Below are 16791 nucleotides of genomic sequence, written 5' to 3'. Positions count from 1 at the left end.
GTGAGTGAGTTCTCATGAGATCTGATGGTTCGAAAGTGTGTGGCACTTCCGCCCTCTCTCCTGCCGCCACATAAAATGTGCCTTGCTTCCCCTTTGCCTTCCTCTATGAAAGTAAATTTTGGCCAGGCTCGGTGGCTCACACCTGTAATCCCAGCACTTTGGGCAGCCGAGGCGGGTGGATCACCTGAGGTCAAGAGTTTGAAATCAGCCTGGCTAACATGGTGAAACCCCGTCTCTACTAAAAATACAAAAATTAGCTGACCGTGGTGGTGCTCGCCTGTAGTCCTAGCTACTCAGGAGGCTAAGGGAGGAGAATCACTTGAACCCAGGAGGCGGAGGTTGCAGTGAGCTGAGATTGCACCACTGCACCCCAGCCTGGGTGAGATAGCGAGACTCTGCCTCAAAAAAAAAAAAAAAAAAGAAAAAGAAAAAAAAAGTAAATTTCCTGAGGCCTCCTCAGCCATGCTGAACTGTGAGTCAGTTAAACTTCTTTTCTTTATAAATTACCCAATCTCAGGCAGTTCTTTACAGCAGTGTGAAAACAGACTAATATACCATGTTGCTGTGAAAATTAAATGAGATGATGAATGGTAAGATATTTTTGAAAGGAAAAAAGTACAGCAAATTATTGTTTCCTATACTACTTAGGTCACTAGTAACAGTCTCTTGCTTGTCTTGGAATGAATAGTCATTCAGATGGAGATGATTAGTCAGGCTCAAGGTAGGGACACTTTGAACTAGAAGATTCTGACCTATTGGCATTTCTCCATTTGAAATAGTTCCAAAGACAAATGATTACAGAAACCACAAACTCAATGGTCTTCTGAGCCATAAATGAAATACCATTCTAGGAGTCAGCAACATGGAATGTGTTAATTATTACTGAGATGTGGAAACATGTCACAGCATTGACAGTGAGCTTTATTCATTCAAACCTCCTCACTTGGACTTTGTGATATTCCAACCCAGAGATTTAGTCTTTTTATATGACTATCTCATAAAAAGGTGTGTTTACTTTTTTTGCCCTTTTTTATGGTAAAAATACACAAAATTAAAATTAACCTTCTGGCCGGGTGCCGTGGCTCACGCCTGTAATCCCAGCACTTTGGGAGGCCAAGGCCGGCAGATCACCTGAGGTCAGGAGTTCAAGACAAGCCTGGTCAACATGGTGAAACCCTATCTCTACTAAAAACACAAAAAATTAGACAGGCATGGTGGCACGTACCTGTAGTCCCAGCTACTCAGGAGGCTGAGGGGAGAGAATCGCTAGAACCCAGGAGGCGGAGTCTGCAGTGAGCTGTGATCACGCCACTGCACTCCAGCCTGGGCAACAGAGCGAGACTCCATCTCAAAAAAATAAATAAATAAATACAAAATAAATAAATAAAATAAAAAATAAAATAAACTTTCTTAACCACCTTTATGTGTACAGTTCAGTAGTGTTGAGTATATTCACATTATTGTGCAACAGATCTTTATAACGTTTTCATCTTGCAACCATGAAACTATATCCACTAGACGCTACTTCCCCTTCTCCCTTCCCTCTGGTCGTTGTTAACCACCCTTCTGCTTTCTGTTTCTATAATTTTGACTATGTTAGATACTACAGAGTTAAAATAGATTCCTACGGTATCTATTCTTCTGCAGCTGGCTTCTTGTGTTTAGCATAATGTCTTTGAAATTGTTCCATGTTGTAGCATGTGACAGGATTTTCTTCTTTTTAAGGCTGCATAATAGTCTATGGTATGTATATACTATATTTTCTTTATCCATTCATCTGTTGATGGGAATCTAGGTTGCTTCCACCTGTTGGCTATTGTGAATAATGCTGTACTGAACATGTATGTACCAATATCTTTCTGATATTCTGCTTTGAATTCATCTAGATATAAACCCAGAAGTGGGATTGCTGGATCATATTGTAACTCAATTTTCAATTTTAGGAGAAACTTCTGTATATTTTTTTCTGTCTTGTGTTTCCACTAACAGTGCACAAGGGTTCCAACTTCTTCACATCCTTGCTGACACTTGTTATTTTCCATTCTTTTGATAGTGGCCATCTTGATGGATGAGGTGACAACACATTATGGTTTTGATTTGCATTTCCCTAATGATTAGTGATATTGACCATTTTTTCATATGCTTATTGGCCACTCATATCTTCTTTGGAGAAATGTCTAAGTCCTTTGCCCATTTAAAAATTGTCTTATTTGTTTGTTGTTGCTGTTGTTGAGTAGTAGAAATTTCTTATATATTCTGCATAGCAATCCCTTATCAGATATATAATTTGCAATTATTTCCTCCCATAGGTTGCCTTTCCACTCTGTTGATTGTTTCTTTTGATGCACAAACGTTTTTGAGTTTGGTGTGGTCTTATTTGCCAATTTTTGTTTCTGTTTCCTGTGCTTTGGGTGTCATATATAAGAAATCATTGCCAAATCCAATGTCCTGAAGCTTTTCTCCTATGTTTTCTTCTAGGAGTGTAATAGTTTTAGGCCTTACATTTGGGTCTTTGATTCATTTTGAGTTGATTTTCATATCTGCTGCAAAGGAAAAGTCCAACTCCATTCTTTTGCAGGTGGATATCCAGGTTTTCCAACACCATTTTTTAAACAAACTATCCTTTTTTCACTCTGTAGTCTTTGAACTCTTGTAGATTATTTGGCCATAAATACAGGGGTTCATCTCTTGGCTGTCTGTTCCTGCCATTGATCTATATATTGATCTCTATGCCAGTACCACTACTGTTGCTTTGTAGTATGTTTTGACATCAGGGAGTGTGAGGCCTCCAGCTTTGTTCTTTTTAAAGATCAGTTTGGCTATTTGGGGTCCCTTGTAATTCCATATATATTTTAGTATTTTTTCCAATTTCTGCAACAAATGCAGTTGGGATTTTGACAGGGATTGCATTGAATGTGTAGATTGCTTTGGGTAATATGGACATTTTAACAATATTAAGCCTTCCAATCAAAGAGAATGGGATGTTTTTCCATTTATTTGTATCCTCTTTGATTTCTTTCACCAATGTTTGGTAGTTTTCCATGTACAAGTCTTTTACCTTGGTGGTTAACTTTATTCCCAAGTATTTTATACTTTTTGATACTATAGTAAACGAACTTGTTTTCTTAAAAATTTCCTTTTTCAATTGGTCATGGATAGTGTGTAGGAACACAATTGATTTTTGTGTGTTGATTTTGTACCCTGAAATTTTGCTAAATGTGTTTATTTGTTCTAGTAGTTTTTTGGTAGGATCTTTAGGGTTTTCCACATATGAGACTGTGTCATTTGCAAATAGAAATAATTTTAAGTCTTCTTTTCTAGTTTGTATGTCTTTAATAATTTCTTTTTCTTTTCTGATTGTTCTGGCTGGAACTTCCAGTATTATGTCAAATAATAATGGTGAGAATGGGCATCCTTGCCTGGTTCCTGATCTTAGAGGAAAAGCTTTCAGTGTTTCTCCATTGGGTATGATGTCTGTTGTGGGTTTTTCATGTATTACTTTTACTATGTTGTGGTAGTTTCTTTCTATTCTTAGTTTGTTCAGTGGTTTTTTTTTTTATCATGAAAGGGGGTTGAATGTTGTCAAATATTTTTTCCACATCCATTGAGATGATCAGGTGGTTTTAGTCCTCCATTTTGTTACATTGATTGATTTTCTATGTTGAACCATCCTTGAATTCTAGGCATAAATCCCACCTGGTAATGGTATATGATCCCTTTAACATGCTGTTGAATTTGGTTTGGTAGTATTTTGTTCAGGATTTTTGCATCAATATTAATCAGGGGTATTATCTGTAGTGTTTTTTTTCTTGCTGTGTCTGTGTCTGGTTTTGGTATCAAGGTAATTCTGGCCTCACGGAATAAGTTTGAGAGTGTCTCTCCTCTTCTATTCTTTGGAAGAGTTTGAGAAGAACTGGTGTTAGTTCTTTAAATGTTTGGTAGAATTCTCTAGTGAATCCATCTAGTCCTGGGCTTTTCTTTATTGGGAGCTGTTTGATTACAGCTTCAATCTCCTCACTAGTTATAGATCTGCTCAGATTTCCTGTTTCATTATGACTTAATCTTAGTTGGCTATGTGTTTCTATGAATTTATTAATTTCTTCTAAGTTATCCATTTTTTGGTATTTTTAAGTCTTTAAAGTCATGTATTAACAGGCATATATGAACATTTTATGCCAAATATAATTATCATAATGGTTTCAAAAGGATTGTTGAATGAAATAGAGTGTAAGCTACTTTGAATAGAATTAAAGGCAATTTGAATGCTACAAATCATTGTAAGCACCCTATTTTAAAATAAAGTTTAATTTTCACTTCAAAATAATATTTCCGTGATTAGAAAAACAATTAGAAAAAACCATGAAAATTTATATGGAATCAAAACCAAACACATTCCTAGAAAATACTGTGAACATTTTTCTTATTTTCTTTCTAACTTCTTAAGTGTGTGGCTTATAGTCACTCATTTATTTATCAAGCACTTTGGCTGCACCAAGGAGTAAAAGAGATACAATTATTACAAACCACCTGTTTACTTCAGTCATGCCCCTGCAGATATTTATGAAGGGAAGACTGTTCTTGGCAAGAAGAAAATGGCATGCCGCTAATAGCTTTTACTCAAATTGTTCAGTCATCTACAAATTCTGTGGCCTTCTGGCCTGCCTTGCCCCATTCCCCATTCTGCCTGAAAAACCAAGTCTCATTGCATTTTCCTCTTTTTCAATTTTGGCCTTCTTGGGAACCAAGTGAAGGAAAGACCAATTCCTGTGTTTGGAATGATTGGTCTGGTTTTTGGTTGTAATGAGAAGACCCAGCACTTGTTTCACCAAAAACCAGGGCCAGAAACATGGGGTTTGTTGTTTTTTGCCTTGGCATAGGAAAGCCAACCACCAATAGCTATGGTAAGGAGCAGCGGCTCCAGGGGCCGACACCCCCAAAGGGAGAAGTGATTGGCAGTACTTCATTCTTCAGCACACAGAGAAAAGAGCCTGGCTTGAAACCTGCATCCCAGATGCCATGAAGTTAAGGTGATGCTCCCTGAGTGCTGTTTGCAGTGGGAACTTCCACTACCTCCCACTCAAGCCACAAAGGGGTAATGACTGAAATCGACTTCACTGTGGGAAGGAAGATTTTGAGCTGAGATTTGTCTGTGGCTAGGCCAGCAGCCGTCAGATACTGTATGTCAGGCAAGAAGCCTATTGCTTAAAAAAGCCTCTAGAAGGCTGTTCACCAACACAGTGGAACTAATAATCTCCAGGCTTCTAATACTAGAGATTATGTTCTTTTTCTCTGGATTTTTTGGACATTCGAATCTCTAAATGATCAGGAAGCTGACCCTCCAATGTTCCCCAGAGCTACTTCCCAGCTATCACAGATAAAATTCCCTAAGCTTCAGAAAAGGAGTATGGCTCTGCAGTTGCTACTGGGTTGATGCAGAGAGCACAGAGCAACTGCACAGCAGTTTCTCTTGTGTCTGGTGGATAGCTAAGCATGGGGAAATATCAAGGGCATGGGGGCTGCCGAACTTCAGTTCCAGGTCCTGGCTGTGTGATCTCAGGCAAGTTATTTGACCTCTCTGAATGTATAAAATGGGAATGGTAGAGCTTCTGTATCACAGGAGTAGACAAGACAACACGTAGAAAGCACTTACACCAACAGGTAATCAAAAGTCAGTTTTCTCCCTGGAGATGTGAGCAGTCACCTGGAAAGAGGGTTACTTAATGGCATAATGCAGTGTGATCTCCCTTTCTGTTTCTTTGCTTGGCATTACCCGATGATTAATTTTGAAGAGTTACTCAAACAATTACAATTCAACTTGGTCAACATCAGTTCTCATAAACAGAAGCTGACTGTCATTTATTCACTCAGTTCCTGTTGGCTGAGTATTGGCTCTAGGACTGGCACCAGGCACTGGAATTAAACATTCTGGACTCCAGAGGGGTATGAAAACTCCTCCTGAAGGATGCAGAGGAAGATTCGAACTGGAGGAAAACCCTAAAATGTGAGTAGGAATTGGTCAGGCCAAGAAAACAGGCAAAGGGTGCTCCTGGTTGGGGGAATGTTGAATGCCAAGGCAGCGACGGGAGCAGGGCAAGATGTGTGAGCAAAGTGGAGCTCTCTATGCTGGAAGCCGGTGGTGTCTGCAGGTCATGTGCCAGGGGCAGGTGGGTGCAGAGGAGATGTCATTGGCACAGTGCTGCCCGGGAACTGGTGCTCATCGCAGATGCTTGCTATTCTCTCCTCCCTTCCTTTCTTCTTTCTTTCTTTAAGTCAAGGCTTAATCTAGAACTGAGCAACTAAAAGCCATCTAAGGGTTTGGAGCAGAGAAGCAATGATACTGCTTGCTTTTGAGAAAGATGACTCCAGGGATGCTGTAGAGAATTGGACTGCAGGGTGGAGATTGGCCATGGTGAGACCAGTCAGCAGGCTGATGTCCAGCCTGCTGGAGAAGACAAGGGCTTGGACCAGGAGGATGACAGTAAGGATGGAGGGGACCAAGTTAGAGCCATCTTCAGAGATAGAACCCCCTGAATGTGGGGATCCAGGAGAAGGAAGGCAGCGAGGAGGATGAGGCAAGTTATTTAGGCATCACCTAGCATAAGCGGGAGGGAGATGTTTGATGTTATTGTTCATGAAGATAGAGAATAGAGGAGGACGAGGAGGAGGGGGAAAAGAAGTGTTCACTTCATGGGAAACTGCAGGTTTTGTAGGAAGTGGCTTTTGCATACCTTCCAGTTTCCTCTGGCCCTTCACATCCCACCTTGCACCATCTGCTGTTGAGCACAGATGGACATTCATTCATTCCCTCCTCCATGCACTGGCCCTCCACCAGCTTCCAAAAGGCTCACACTGCATGTGCATGAGGGTGCTCCACTGGGCACTGTTAAGTGTGTGCGGCACTTACACTGTCAGAGAAAAGTTCTGAGTAAGGCAGTTCTACTGAAAACTGTTAAGGGACATTCCAGGCCCATTTCTGCAACAAGAATGAAGTCGGAGATTCATTGAGCTGACATGAACACTCTAGAGCAGGGTAGCAAACTTTGACTCACATGCCAACTGGGCCAGCTCCTTGCTTTTTAAAATAAAGCTTTACTGGAACACAATCATGCACATCTGTTTAACCATTGTCTATGGCTGCTTCTACACTAGAATGGCAGAGTTGTGAGAGCAACAAAAATTCCATGGCTAGCTTAGCTGAGACTATTTAGCCACCTAGCCCTTTAAGAAAAATGTTGACCCTGCTCTAGTGTGCTGCCATCTCTGTTTGGTGTGAATGAGTGTTTGACAGTGACTGAGGGACCTTGCTGCTCTTTGCCTAAAAGCCCTCCACGCCTAAGAATCAAGTTTAGGATCCTTAGCTTGCCGTCCAAGGCTCTCCTGGGATGTGAAGCAGACATGCTCCACATTATTGCGTAAAACCTTGGTGTAAAACATCAAGATCCATCAAGCGACTTTAAAACATCCATTGCATTTAGTTCTTGTGCCTTGAATTTGATGCAGTAGTTCCACTGATTGGAATCTATTTTAAGGGAAGAATCCAAGTGATAGAGGAACACTTTGTCCCCTGTGGCCTGGCTGTACCCACTTGTCTGAACTAATTTTATTTTTATTTTATTTTATTTATTTATTTTTTTTTTGAGACAGTCTTACTCTGTCACCCAGGCTGGAGTGCAGTGGTGCAATCTCGGTTAACTGCAACTTCCACCTCCTGAGTTTAAGCAATTCCCCTGCCTCAGCCTCCCTAGTAGCTTGGATTACAGGTGCCTGCCACCATACCCGGCTAATTTTTGTATTTTTAGTGGAGACCAGGTTTCACCATGTTGGCTAGGCTGGTTTTGAACTCCTTGACCTCAAGTGATCCACCCGCCTCAGCCTTTCAAAGCACTGGGATTACAGGCGTGAGCCACTGTGCCTGGCCTGGACTAATTTTTTTAAAGGCATCACCCCTCACACACACTCCACAAATATACACATACTGTGTAAGGGACTCACAAATGTGGAAAGTCTTAGGGAGAAAAATTAAAGCAAGAAAGAGGCCCAGAGTGCTGAGGACCATCGTCCAGATAGTGTGATGGGGACACCTTGTCTCAAGGCCAACGCTCTTCCTGCCAGACTCACCTCACTCACCTCCTCCTTATCACAGCTACCGTGAGTACTGCCTTTGTTTATTTATTTATTTATTTATTTATTTATTTATTTATTTATTTATTTTTGAGACAGAGTCTCATTCTGTCACCCAGGCTGGAGTGCAGTGGTGCCGTCTCGGCTCACTGCAACCTTCGCATCCCGGGTTCAAGCAATTCTCGTGCCTCAGCCTGCCGAGTAGCTGAGATGACAGGCATGCGCTACCCACCTGGCTAATTTTTTTGTGTTTTTAGTAGAGACAGGGTTTCACCATGTTGCTCAGGCTGGTCTTGAGCTCCTGACCTCAAGTGATCTGCCCACCTTGGCCTTCCATAGTGCTGGGATTACAGGTGTGAGCCACTGTGCCCAGCCCCTGCCTTTATTTAAAATGTTGACATTTTGTTTGTGATAAAGTTAGTTTTTTTCATTCATTTTATTTTTTTAAACTATTGCATTATTATTTACCTTGATGACTGAGTTTTCAGTATTCCCTTTAATTCTGATTCCCAGGCAACTGCCTCAGTCACTTCACCCCAGTCTCCTCTCTGGGAGGAGCAGCTGAGGAAGTAGAGAACGTGGAAAGAGCACTGTGTCGAGGATGCCAGGAGAAAAAAGGGTTGCCCAGAAGAAGGCTAATGTGACAGGATGAACATCAAAAACATGACACTAAGTGAGAGAAGCCAGATACAAAAGGTCATATACCGTATGATCCCATTTTTATGAAATGTTCAGAAAAGGCAAGTCCACGATCTAGAGAGGCAGAACACAGTTCAGTGGTGGCCAGGGGCTGAGGTCTCATTACGAGATGATGACAACGCTCCAAAATTAGATTGTCATCATGGTTGCATACTGCTGTGAGGGTACTAAAAACCATTAAATTGTACTCTTAAAATGAGTGCATTTTATGGTACATAAATCCAACTTCAACAAGGCTGTTAAAAAGAAAGACGGCTGAGTAAGTTGAGGATTGGGAATTAAGCATTGAATGACTAAATAAATGAGTGAATGACTCAAAGACAGGCAGTATTTCTAAACAAGATTGTGCAGCAGGATTTGAGAATGAGAAGAATTAAGTCTAGAGGCCCCGGTTGCTCCTTAGCAAGCCCAAGGAGGAGCGGTGGGCCACACAGCCTCCTCATACTTACCAGAGTGGACATCCCAGACTAGACTCCTTTTTGGAACATGAAAGATCAATACTCATCAAGAGATTTAAAAGCATGCACTGCCTGTTGTTTCTGTGCATTGCCTTTTGATACAATAATTCCATTTCTTGAAATCTATGTTAAGGATAGAATCCGGATGATGGAGGAATGATTTACCCATACGTGCTCACTACAGAGCTCTGTGTAGTATTGGAATAAGGGAGACAACCCAAATGACCAACTGGTTAAATGAAATGTGGCCAAGTAAAAGATGGAATGTTAAACAGCCACGTAAAATGATGCTAATGTTGAGGAAAAATACACTGGAATGGAAACTGGAAAAAGCAGGACAACAAAGGGTAGAGAGAATATTGAAACCACCACATGGAATTGTGTGTGTAGCGTAAACACCCAATAGCAGCGCAGCCACAATGTTATGGAAGAGCGATGGCCTTATGGATTGGTTGAATTTTACTCTGTGATATGCGCTTTCAGCACTGTGATCAGACATTTCGTACACTATCTCTTTTCATCTTGACCCAAAGTCTGGGACTTAGTTATCCTTTTTTTTTTGGTCAATTTCACAAATGAGGAAACCGAGGCTCAGGTTTAAGGAAATGTGTATGAGGTCACACAATTTGCAAGTGATGGAACCCAAGCCCAAAGGGGTGGAACTGGGCCTTCTCAAGTGTAGTTTAGTCAGAGTTCTCCAGGGAGACAGAATATGTGTTATAATCTATCTATATACACAGGGCATGGACAGCTAACTAGCTAGATGGATGGATGGATGGATGGGATTTATTATGGGAATTGGCTCACGTGATTATGGGGGCTGAGAAGTCCCATGACAGGCCATTTGCAAGCTGGAGACCCTGGGATGCTGGCAGCACTTCTCAGTCCAAATCCAGAAGCCTTAGCACCAGGAAAGCCAATGGTAATTCTCAGTCTGACGCCAAAGGCCTGAGAACCAGAGCAGTGGATGGGGCGCTGGTGCGAGTCCTGAAGTCCAAAGGTCAGGGAGCTTGGAGTTCTGATGTTCAAGAGCAGGAGAAGAAGAGTATCCCAGCTCCAGGAGAGAGACAGGGAGAGAAACAAAACAAGACAAAACAAACAAACAAAAAAACCTGCCTTTTTTTTTCTGCCCATTTTGTTTGATCTAGACCACCAGTCAATTGGATGGTGCCTGCCCCCCCGGAGGGCAGATCTGTCCCCTTCAGTCCACAGACTCCCACACCAGTCTCCTCCAGAAACACCCTCACAGACACACCTCAAAGTGAGGCTTGACCAGCTCTCTAGGGATTCTTTAATTCAGGCACCTGAAATTAACCATCACACCCAGGATCCATGCAGGTATCCCTCCAGCCAGCCCATGAGGTGGGGATCATTGCCCTTATTCCACCTTCAAGATGCAGAAGGTGAAGTCTGGAATGGTTCAATTATGGCTCAGTGCCAAGCAACCAGCATTGAGAGGAGCTGGGATGCCTGTGGGCGGCCCAGGATGAGCTCCTGAACGTCTTACGTCCCCCAAGAGGCTGGAGCATCCCTGATCTGAGAGTGAACAGAAGGCCTGGCACCAGGCCAAGGGTGTCATCGAGGGAAAGAGGACTTCGCTCCGCTTCTGTTGAGAAGTGTTCTTTGTACCCAATGGTACAAAGACAAGGGATTTTAGTGACACAGCAGCCCGAGCCCAGCCTGGGTGCCTAGGATGCAGCTTAGCAGGTCAACTCTCAGTACTACCAGTACTTGGCCCTTGGAAACCTGCAGGTTGGCAGTGTTCTACCAGGAGGGGGCCAACTCAATAAAACCAGAGAGGGTGAAATGTCCTGCACCAGAGCGTTTCAGACATCAGCGATGGACTGGTTGATTGGTAGTATTTTTGCTGAGACTGATGGTGGACTCCCTATCTGAGAGATCCCAGATTCCTTCAGGTCAAAGGTCAGCAGCTACACTGGAGCTTTCCTGACCCCCATGTCCAGGTACAAAGAAAACCCATCACCTGAGAGCCAATGGCCTCCAGAGCTAGTGTGGCAGAGGGGGCTTGGCTCATGTGTCATCCTGCTTCTTCCTTGCTGTGTGACTTTGGGCTAGTAGCTTCACCTCTCTGAGCCTTGATTCCCCAACTGATGATCAAACATTTCCAGTGCCAGGTGCTGTTCTAGGAGCTGTGTACCTATTGTTTCAATCCTCATAATACTCCTGTGAGGCTGGCATCATTGTCTGCAGACCTGTTTACAGATGAGGACACAGAAGCCCCATGAGGGGAAGGGATTTGCCTCACACCACAGTGAACAAGGGGAGGAGGCAGGATCGGAACTCAGGGAGCCTGGCCCCGAGTCCTGCACTGCTCACAACAGTCTCCACCTGCCCTGGTATGAAGACAAGGGCTGTAAGGATGAAGGCACACAAAATGCCAAGTGAAAGCTCTGGCCATGGTCCCTCTTACCATCTCCCAAGGCAAACCGCGCAGCTGTGGCCTTGGCTTTGCCAGAAACTGATTCCACTGGGGGACCCCGAAACTGCAGGTGTGCCAGGACATTCCTGGCTGACAAGTGCAGGGTCGCAGGAGGGCTGGAGGGTGTGTCTCTGTGTCCATCAGCTCCTTGTGTGCATGCACTCATGTACGGGGTTTAATTAATGAAATGATTAAAACCTGGAAAAATGCGTATTGAATGTATGCTTCAGTTTGACTCCATACTTTTCTTATTTCTTTTGAGTCATAAAATAATAATAGTTCTCCAGATTTGTTACTTTTCTTCTTTTGATTCCCCCAAGGGGATGGATGTAGGAAGCCGATCCAGCAGGGGACGTTCTGTGGTGTATATGTCAGGACGGGCTCAGATCAGGGTAGATTGGTGGGTGTTGGAGGTGCTGCTGAGGGGAGAGAGTCAGTAAGAGAAAAACATCCCTGGGGACAGAGTAGGAGAAAAGGGGCCAGCGGGGGAAGCCCTTGAAAAGGGCGGAAATCTCTGCAGGGTGGAAGGGCTTGGGATGACATTAGCCCTGGGGCTTAAGGAAACGGGATTCATGTGGTTCTTTAAGGGAACAGTTTGGGCGGCTCTCGCCCTGGATTTTGGACACTACCACCAGGATGACAGCCCACAAGCACAGCCAGACCCGTTTCCCACCTTGGCGTCCGCAGCCCCACCCAGGTCGGCCAGGCAGCTGCAGGTGTTGCTGAGTGAGTGGGTAAGCGGGCGAGTGCAGAGAGCTTGCTCACTGAAGCAGAGAGTGGCCGTATTGGGGTAACTAACACGGAAGTCTGCCCCTTAGACATGGAGCAAGGCTTCGGCCACACAGCTGCTTGTCCCACATACATATTTTAAGCGGGCCAGATGCTCAGAGGAAGCCAGGCTGGGATATCTTAGTCCAGTGTTTATAAAACACCGTTCCTCATCCAGAAGATTTCTGGGTAGATATTGAAGATTTCTTGGAAAAGGCAAGACTGAGGCTAAGTTTTGAGGGGTGAGTGTGTTCACAGAAGAAGAGCGGGGGGAAGAGGTTGTTCTAGATTCATGCTTCGGCTGCCGGGAAGCCATCTGAGTCAGAAGGAAGCCGCCTGGGCGTAGATAGATGAGCCTCCAGTGGAGACAGGAAGGTGGGCAGCAGCCGGGCTGATAGACAGTGGGGGTGACATGCCGAAGCTCTAACTTACTTATCCCATCTGTTGCAAGACAAACAACCTTAGCTCTTTCCTGTAACACAATTCCACATAACACACTCAAGTGAGTGATAATAAGCCATTAAGAGCAGAAATTTGATTTTCATGGAGCCCTGGACAGAAGGAGGAAATTGAGTTAGACCCTCAGAGACTCCTCAGCACGTGAAAGGGATGAGGGAGGAGCCTGCGCATAGGTGGGGTTTTGGGGAGGACTAAGGTTTAGTGAACAGCTCGGCAGTGCCCGGCTTTACATGCATCTTTTTAATTGCAGCACTCGACCTGCAAAGAGAGACTCAAATTTTTCTGTATGAACGAAGAATTGGTGACTCAGCTTGGTTACATAACTTGCCCATGGTCATGGTTAGGTCATCAGAACTGCAACCTCACCATGCCATTGAAGCCAAAGTTCACTACCTTCCCACAAGATACTTCCTGGAGAGTTTTGAAAGGGGATAAACGTCACCTGTCCAGCAGGGTGTGAGAGCTGCACGGCCTGGGTAATGACAGTAGCTACACAGGTCTCCTGTCAACCATGGCCAAGGACTGTGTGCATGAAGGACTTGGCAGGGCTTGTCTCTGTGATCCTTGGATTAGTTTACTATTAGTAGCCTTGACTTGGTATAAGCATCATCTTTTATGTGGGCCAAATTTGGTTTCTGCTTTCACCTTGTCACCATCCCCCCATTCTCCCCAACCCTGACAGCCCAGCAGCCTGCATCTACCACAGAGATCTTTGTAAAGAGCTCCCCTGATCATCCTCCAACCCCCTTGCCCAAATATAAAAACCATCTAGATTTCCCATGGCTCTTAGGCTGCGGTCCCACATCCCTAACCTCATCACAAGGCAGGCCTTGACAACCCCACCACACCAGTCTCTCAAACCCTCACACACAAGCTCTTTCCGGCCCTGACCCTTGCTGCTCCTTCTGCCTGGACCCCCACCCAACCCACAATCCCACATCTACACGTGTTCAGTTAATTCCCACTCCTCCCATCACATCAGAATTTCCTGATATTGCCTCTCTCATCACCTTACACCACTTTCTAGAGTTTGCTATAATGGTAACTGAACGTCAATTTAAGTGTGCGATTAATTAGTCTGATGCCCCACTTGGTGTGAGGAGCTGGAGGCGGGACTTTTCCCACCTTGTTGGCTCTAGGTCCATAATGCCTAGAATAGAGTGGGCCTGACACAAGGTGGGTGCTCAATATACACCATCGAATGAATAAGTGAACGCATGAATGAGTGAAGTTAAAACAAACACACTGCCTCCTTTCCAGTGCCCTGTTTTGCCTCTGTCAGAGCACAAATAACAATATGCAGGAATGTTCTTTTTATGCCTGTGACCTCTTGGTGACCCTCGTTCCCAGTGCATTCCCAGGGGACAGTGGCTAAATCTTAATCGGCACAGTATTTACAGTGCTTAGGATCAAGAATGGGGTCAGTCTCAGGACATGGGACATCCTTCTCCAGCTCTGCTAACCGGCCGCTTCACTCTGAGTCTCGGTTTCCTGATTTCTGCAAGGCAGGAGTTCTGCAACAGGAGTCCTCCGGCCCCTTCCTGGCTAGGACTAACTTTCCAGAATTTCATAAGCAGAAACATTCACTCTTTTCTGTTTAAAAATAAAATAGATTTGGGGGATCCCCTCTAGCATCCTACTGTGCCCATTAAGACGATGCTTTGGAAGCTGTCAAAGACTAATCTTCTGACTACAGAGCTGTCTTGGGCTGCCCAGGAGCAGAGAGGCCTCCTTACCCACGTGGGAGAACACACAATGCATCTCATTGATCTAAAGCTGGTCTGGGAATTGCAAGCTAATTAGCTTGGATCAGTAAATAATGCAGCCTGTTTTCAAACTGTGTGGCGCTTTCATGCAATTAGGCTTTGCTGGGAATGAAAGGTCATGGGCCAGCCTGTTAGCCATGAAAACAATTGAATAATGAAAACTCTGATCGTTATGGTGCTGATTATTAAAGCTGGGCCTCTCTTATATGAGTGAAACTCTATCCTTTTGTGTCTCATGTTGGAAGAAATCAGAGGGAGGGAATGGCATGAGTGACAGTGCTAAATCTGGACTGTCTGCAGAGTGACGTGCTCCTCCAAGCATTCTTGGTCCCTGGTGCCAGTCCTTTGGAAGGCCTCTGCTTAGCTGATGTTACAAACCAGTAACAAAAATGGAATCCCAGCTCCTCAATCTAAGCCCCCTGAAAGGCAGGGCCGCTCACTTTTCTGCACCTTACATGATAGAAAGCAGAGGCATGCAGCTGGGATTGAGTTCTCTGCAGCTAACTTCTTAGTTTTAGAAGAGTCAGCTTTGGGAGCCCCTAAGCCCCAGTTTCCAGGTCTATGAAATGGGGCTGATCATGACTTCTGCTGAGGGCTGCTGTTGGGCGCCATGCCATCACACATGCAAAGCGGCCTGGTGGGGTCTAATACATAAGAGGGCTCGATAAGAAGAATCCTGTCATTTCCTAGATTTGGACCAGAAAGATAGGAAAGGCCTTTTAGCATCTAGTTTAGAGTTTCTCAAAACATGAAAGCCAGGATGACTTTTGGTTGGTTGTGGATGAACACGTTTTTGTTTTTGTATTTAGAGGAGCTTTACAATAGGTTCATAGAAAAATTATGAGGAAGGTACAGAGATTTCCCACATGCCCCCCACATCTGCACACTTGAATGGCCTACCACCCCCACCCTGAGCAACATCCCCCTAGGATGCTGCATTTTTTACAAGTAAAAGGGACCTATATTGACACATCCAAATTACCCAAAGGTCATTTTGTACATTAGGGTTCACTCTTGGTATTGTACATTCTGTGGGTTTGGACAAAGGCATAATTACTTTTATTTACCATTACAGTATCATACAGAGTATTTTATTGATTGATTTATTTTTGACTGACAAATAATTGTATATATATATGTGGTACAATGTGATCTTTTGGTATCCAGATACAACGTAGAATGATTCCATCAAGCTAACCCATCCCCTCACTTACTTACCAGTTTTCTGTAGTAAGAACATTTAAAATCTAGTCTTGTAGCAATTTTGAAATATACATTATTATTAACTATGCGCATCATACTGTACAATAGATTAAGAAAATTTATCCTCCTGTCTAATGGAAACTTTGTTCCCTTTGATAGACATGAACATGTTTTGGGTATTCATATATATGCATGTGTTTTTATGTATATATTTTACCATTAGATTTCATTCATATCATTACTTAAGATAGTGATTACTTTAAACAGCACCACATCTTGCAACTGCCCAAGGAGCTTTAAAAAAAAAATTCTCTCTGCCAGGCACAGTGGCTCACACCTGTAATCCCAGCACTTTGGGAGGCTGAAGCAGGTAGATCACCTGAGGTCAGGAGTTCGAGACCATCCTGGCCAACATGGCGAAACCCCATCTCTACTAAAAAAAACAAAAACAAAAACAAAAATTAGCCAGGCATGGTGGCGGGTGCCTATAAACCCAGATACTCGGGAGGCTGAGGCAGGAGAATCGCTTGAACCTGGGAGGCAGAGGTTGCAGTTAGATGAGATTGTGCCATTGCACTCTAGCCTGGGCAACAAGAGCAAAACTTCATCTCAAAAATAAAATAAAATAAAATAAAATAAAATAAAATAAAATAAAATAAAATAAAATAAAATAAAAATAAAAATAAAAATAAATCCTCTCGTCCAAAGAGGAGCCTGGCTTTGAGACTTTATACATTGTACATTTATACATTAACGAACAGCCAGGGTAAGAACCCCTGGCTTAGGACATACCCAAGTAAAAGGATAGCTAAAGCTACCTAAAGCATCCCATCATCAAGGTGGCAAGCCAAGGCTAGAGTCTGGGAGGCACTGAGAA

The 16791-nt window shown here is 43.6% G+C and overlaps 1 protein-coding gene across 2 annotated transcripts in view; it reads left to right on the top strand.

The window, feature by feature from the left end:
* The first annotated feature begins 1570 nt into the window (after window positions 1-1570).
* Window positions 1571-16791, top strand: part of SLC2A9 (solute carrier family 2 member 9) — a 254664-nt gene continuing 239443 nt past the window's right edge. For both annotated transcript variants that reach the window (XM_063619386.1, XM_063619387.1), the window contains exons 1-2: window positions 1571-1743; window positions 5869-6001. The gene's annotated coding sequence lies outside the window, so the exon portion shown is untranslated. The remainder of the gene's footprint in view (window positions 1744-5868; window positions 6002-16791) is intronic.

Source organism: Symphalangus syndactylus, chromosome 16 (genome assembly GCF_028878055.3).
Source record: "Symphalangus syndactylus isolate Jambi chromosome 16, NHGRI_mSymSyn1-v2.1_pri, whole genome shotgun sequence".
NCBI lineage: Eukaryota > Metazoa > Chordata > Mammalia > Primates > Hylobatidae > Symphalangus > Symphalangus syndactylus.
This window is presented reverse-complemented; position numbering and strand designations above follow the sequence as displayed.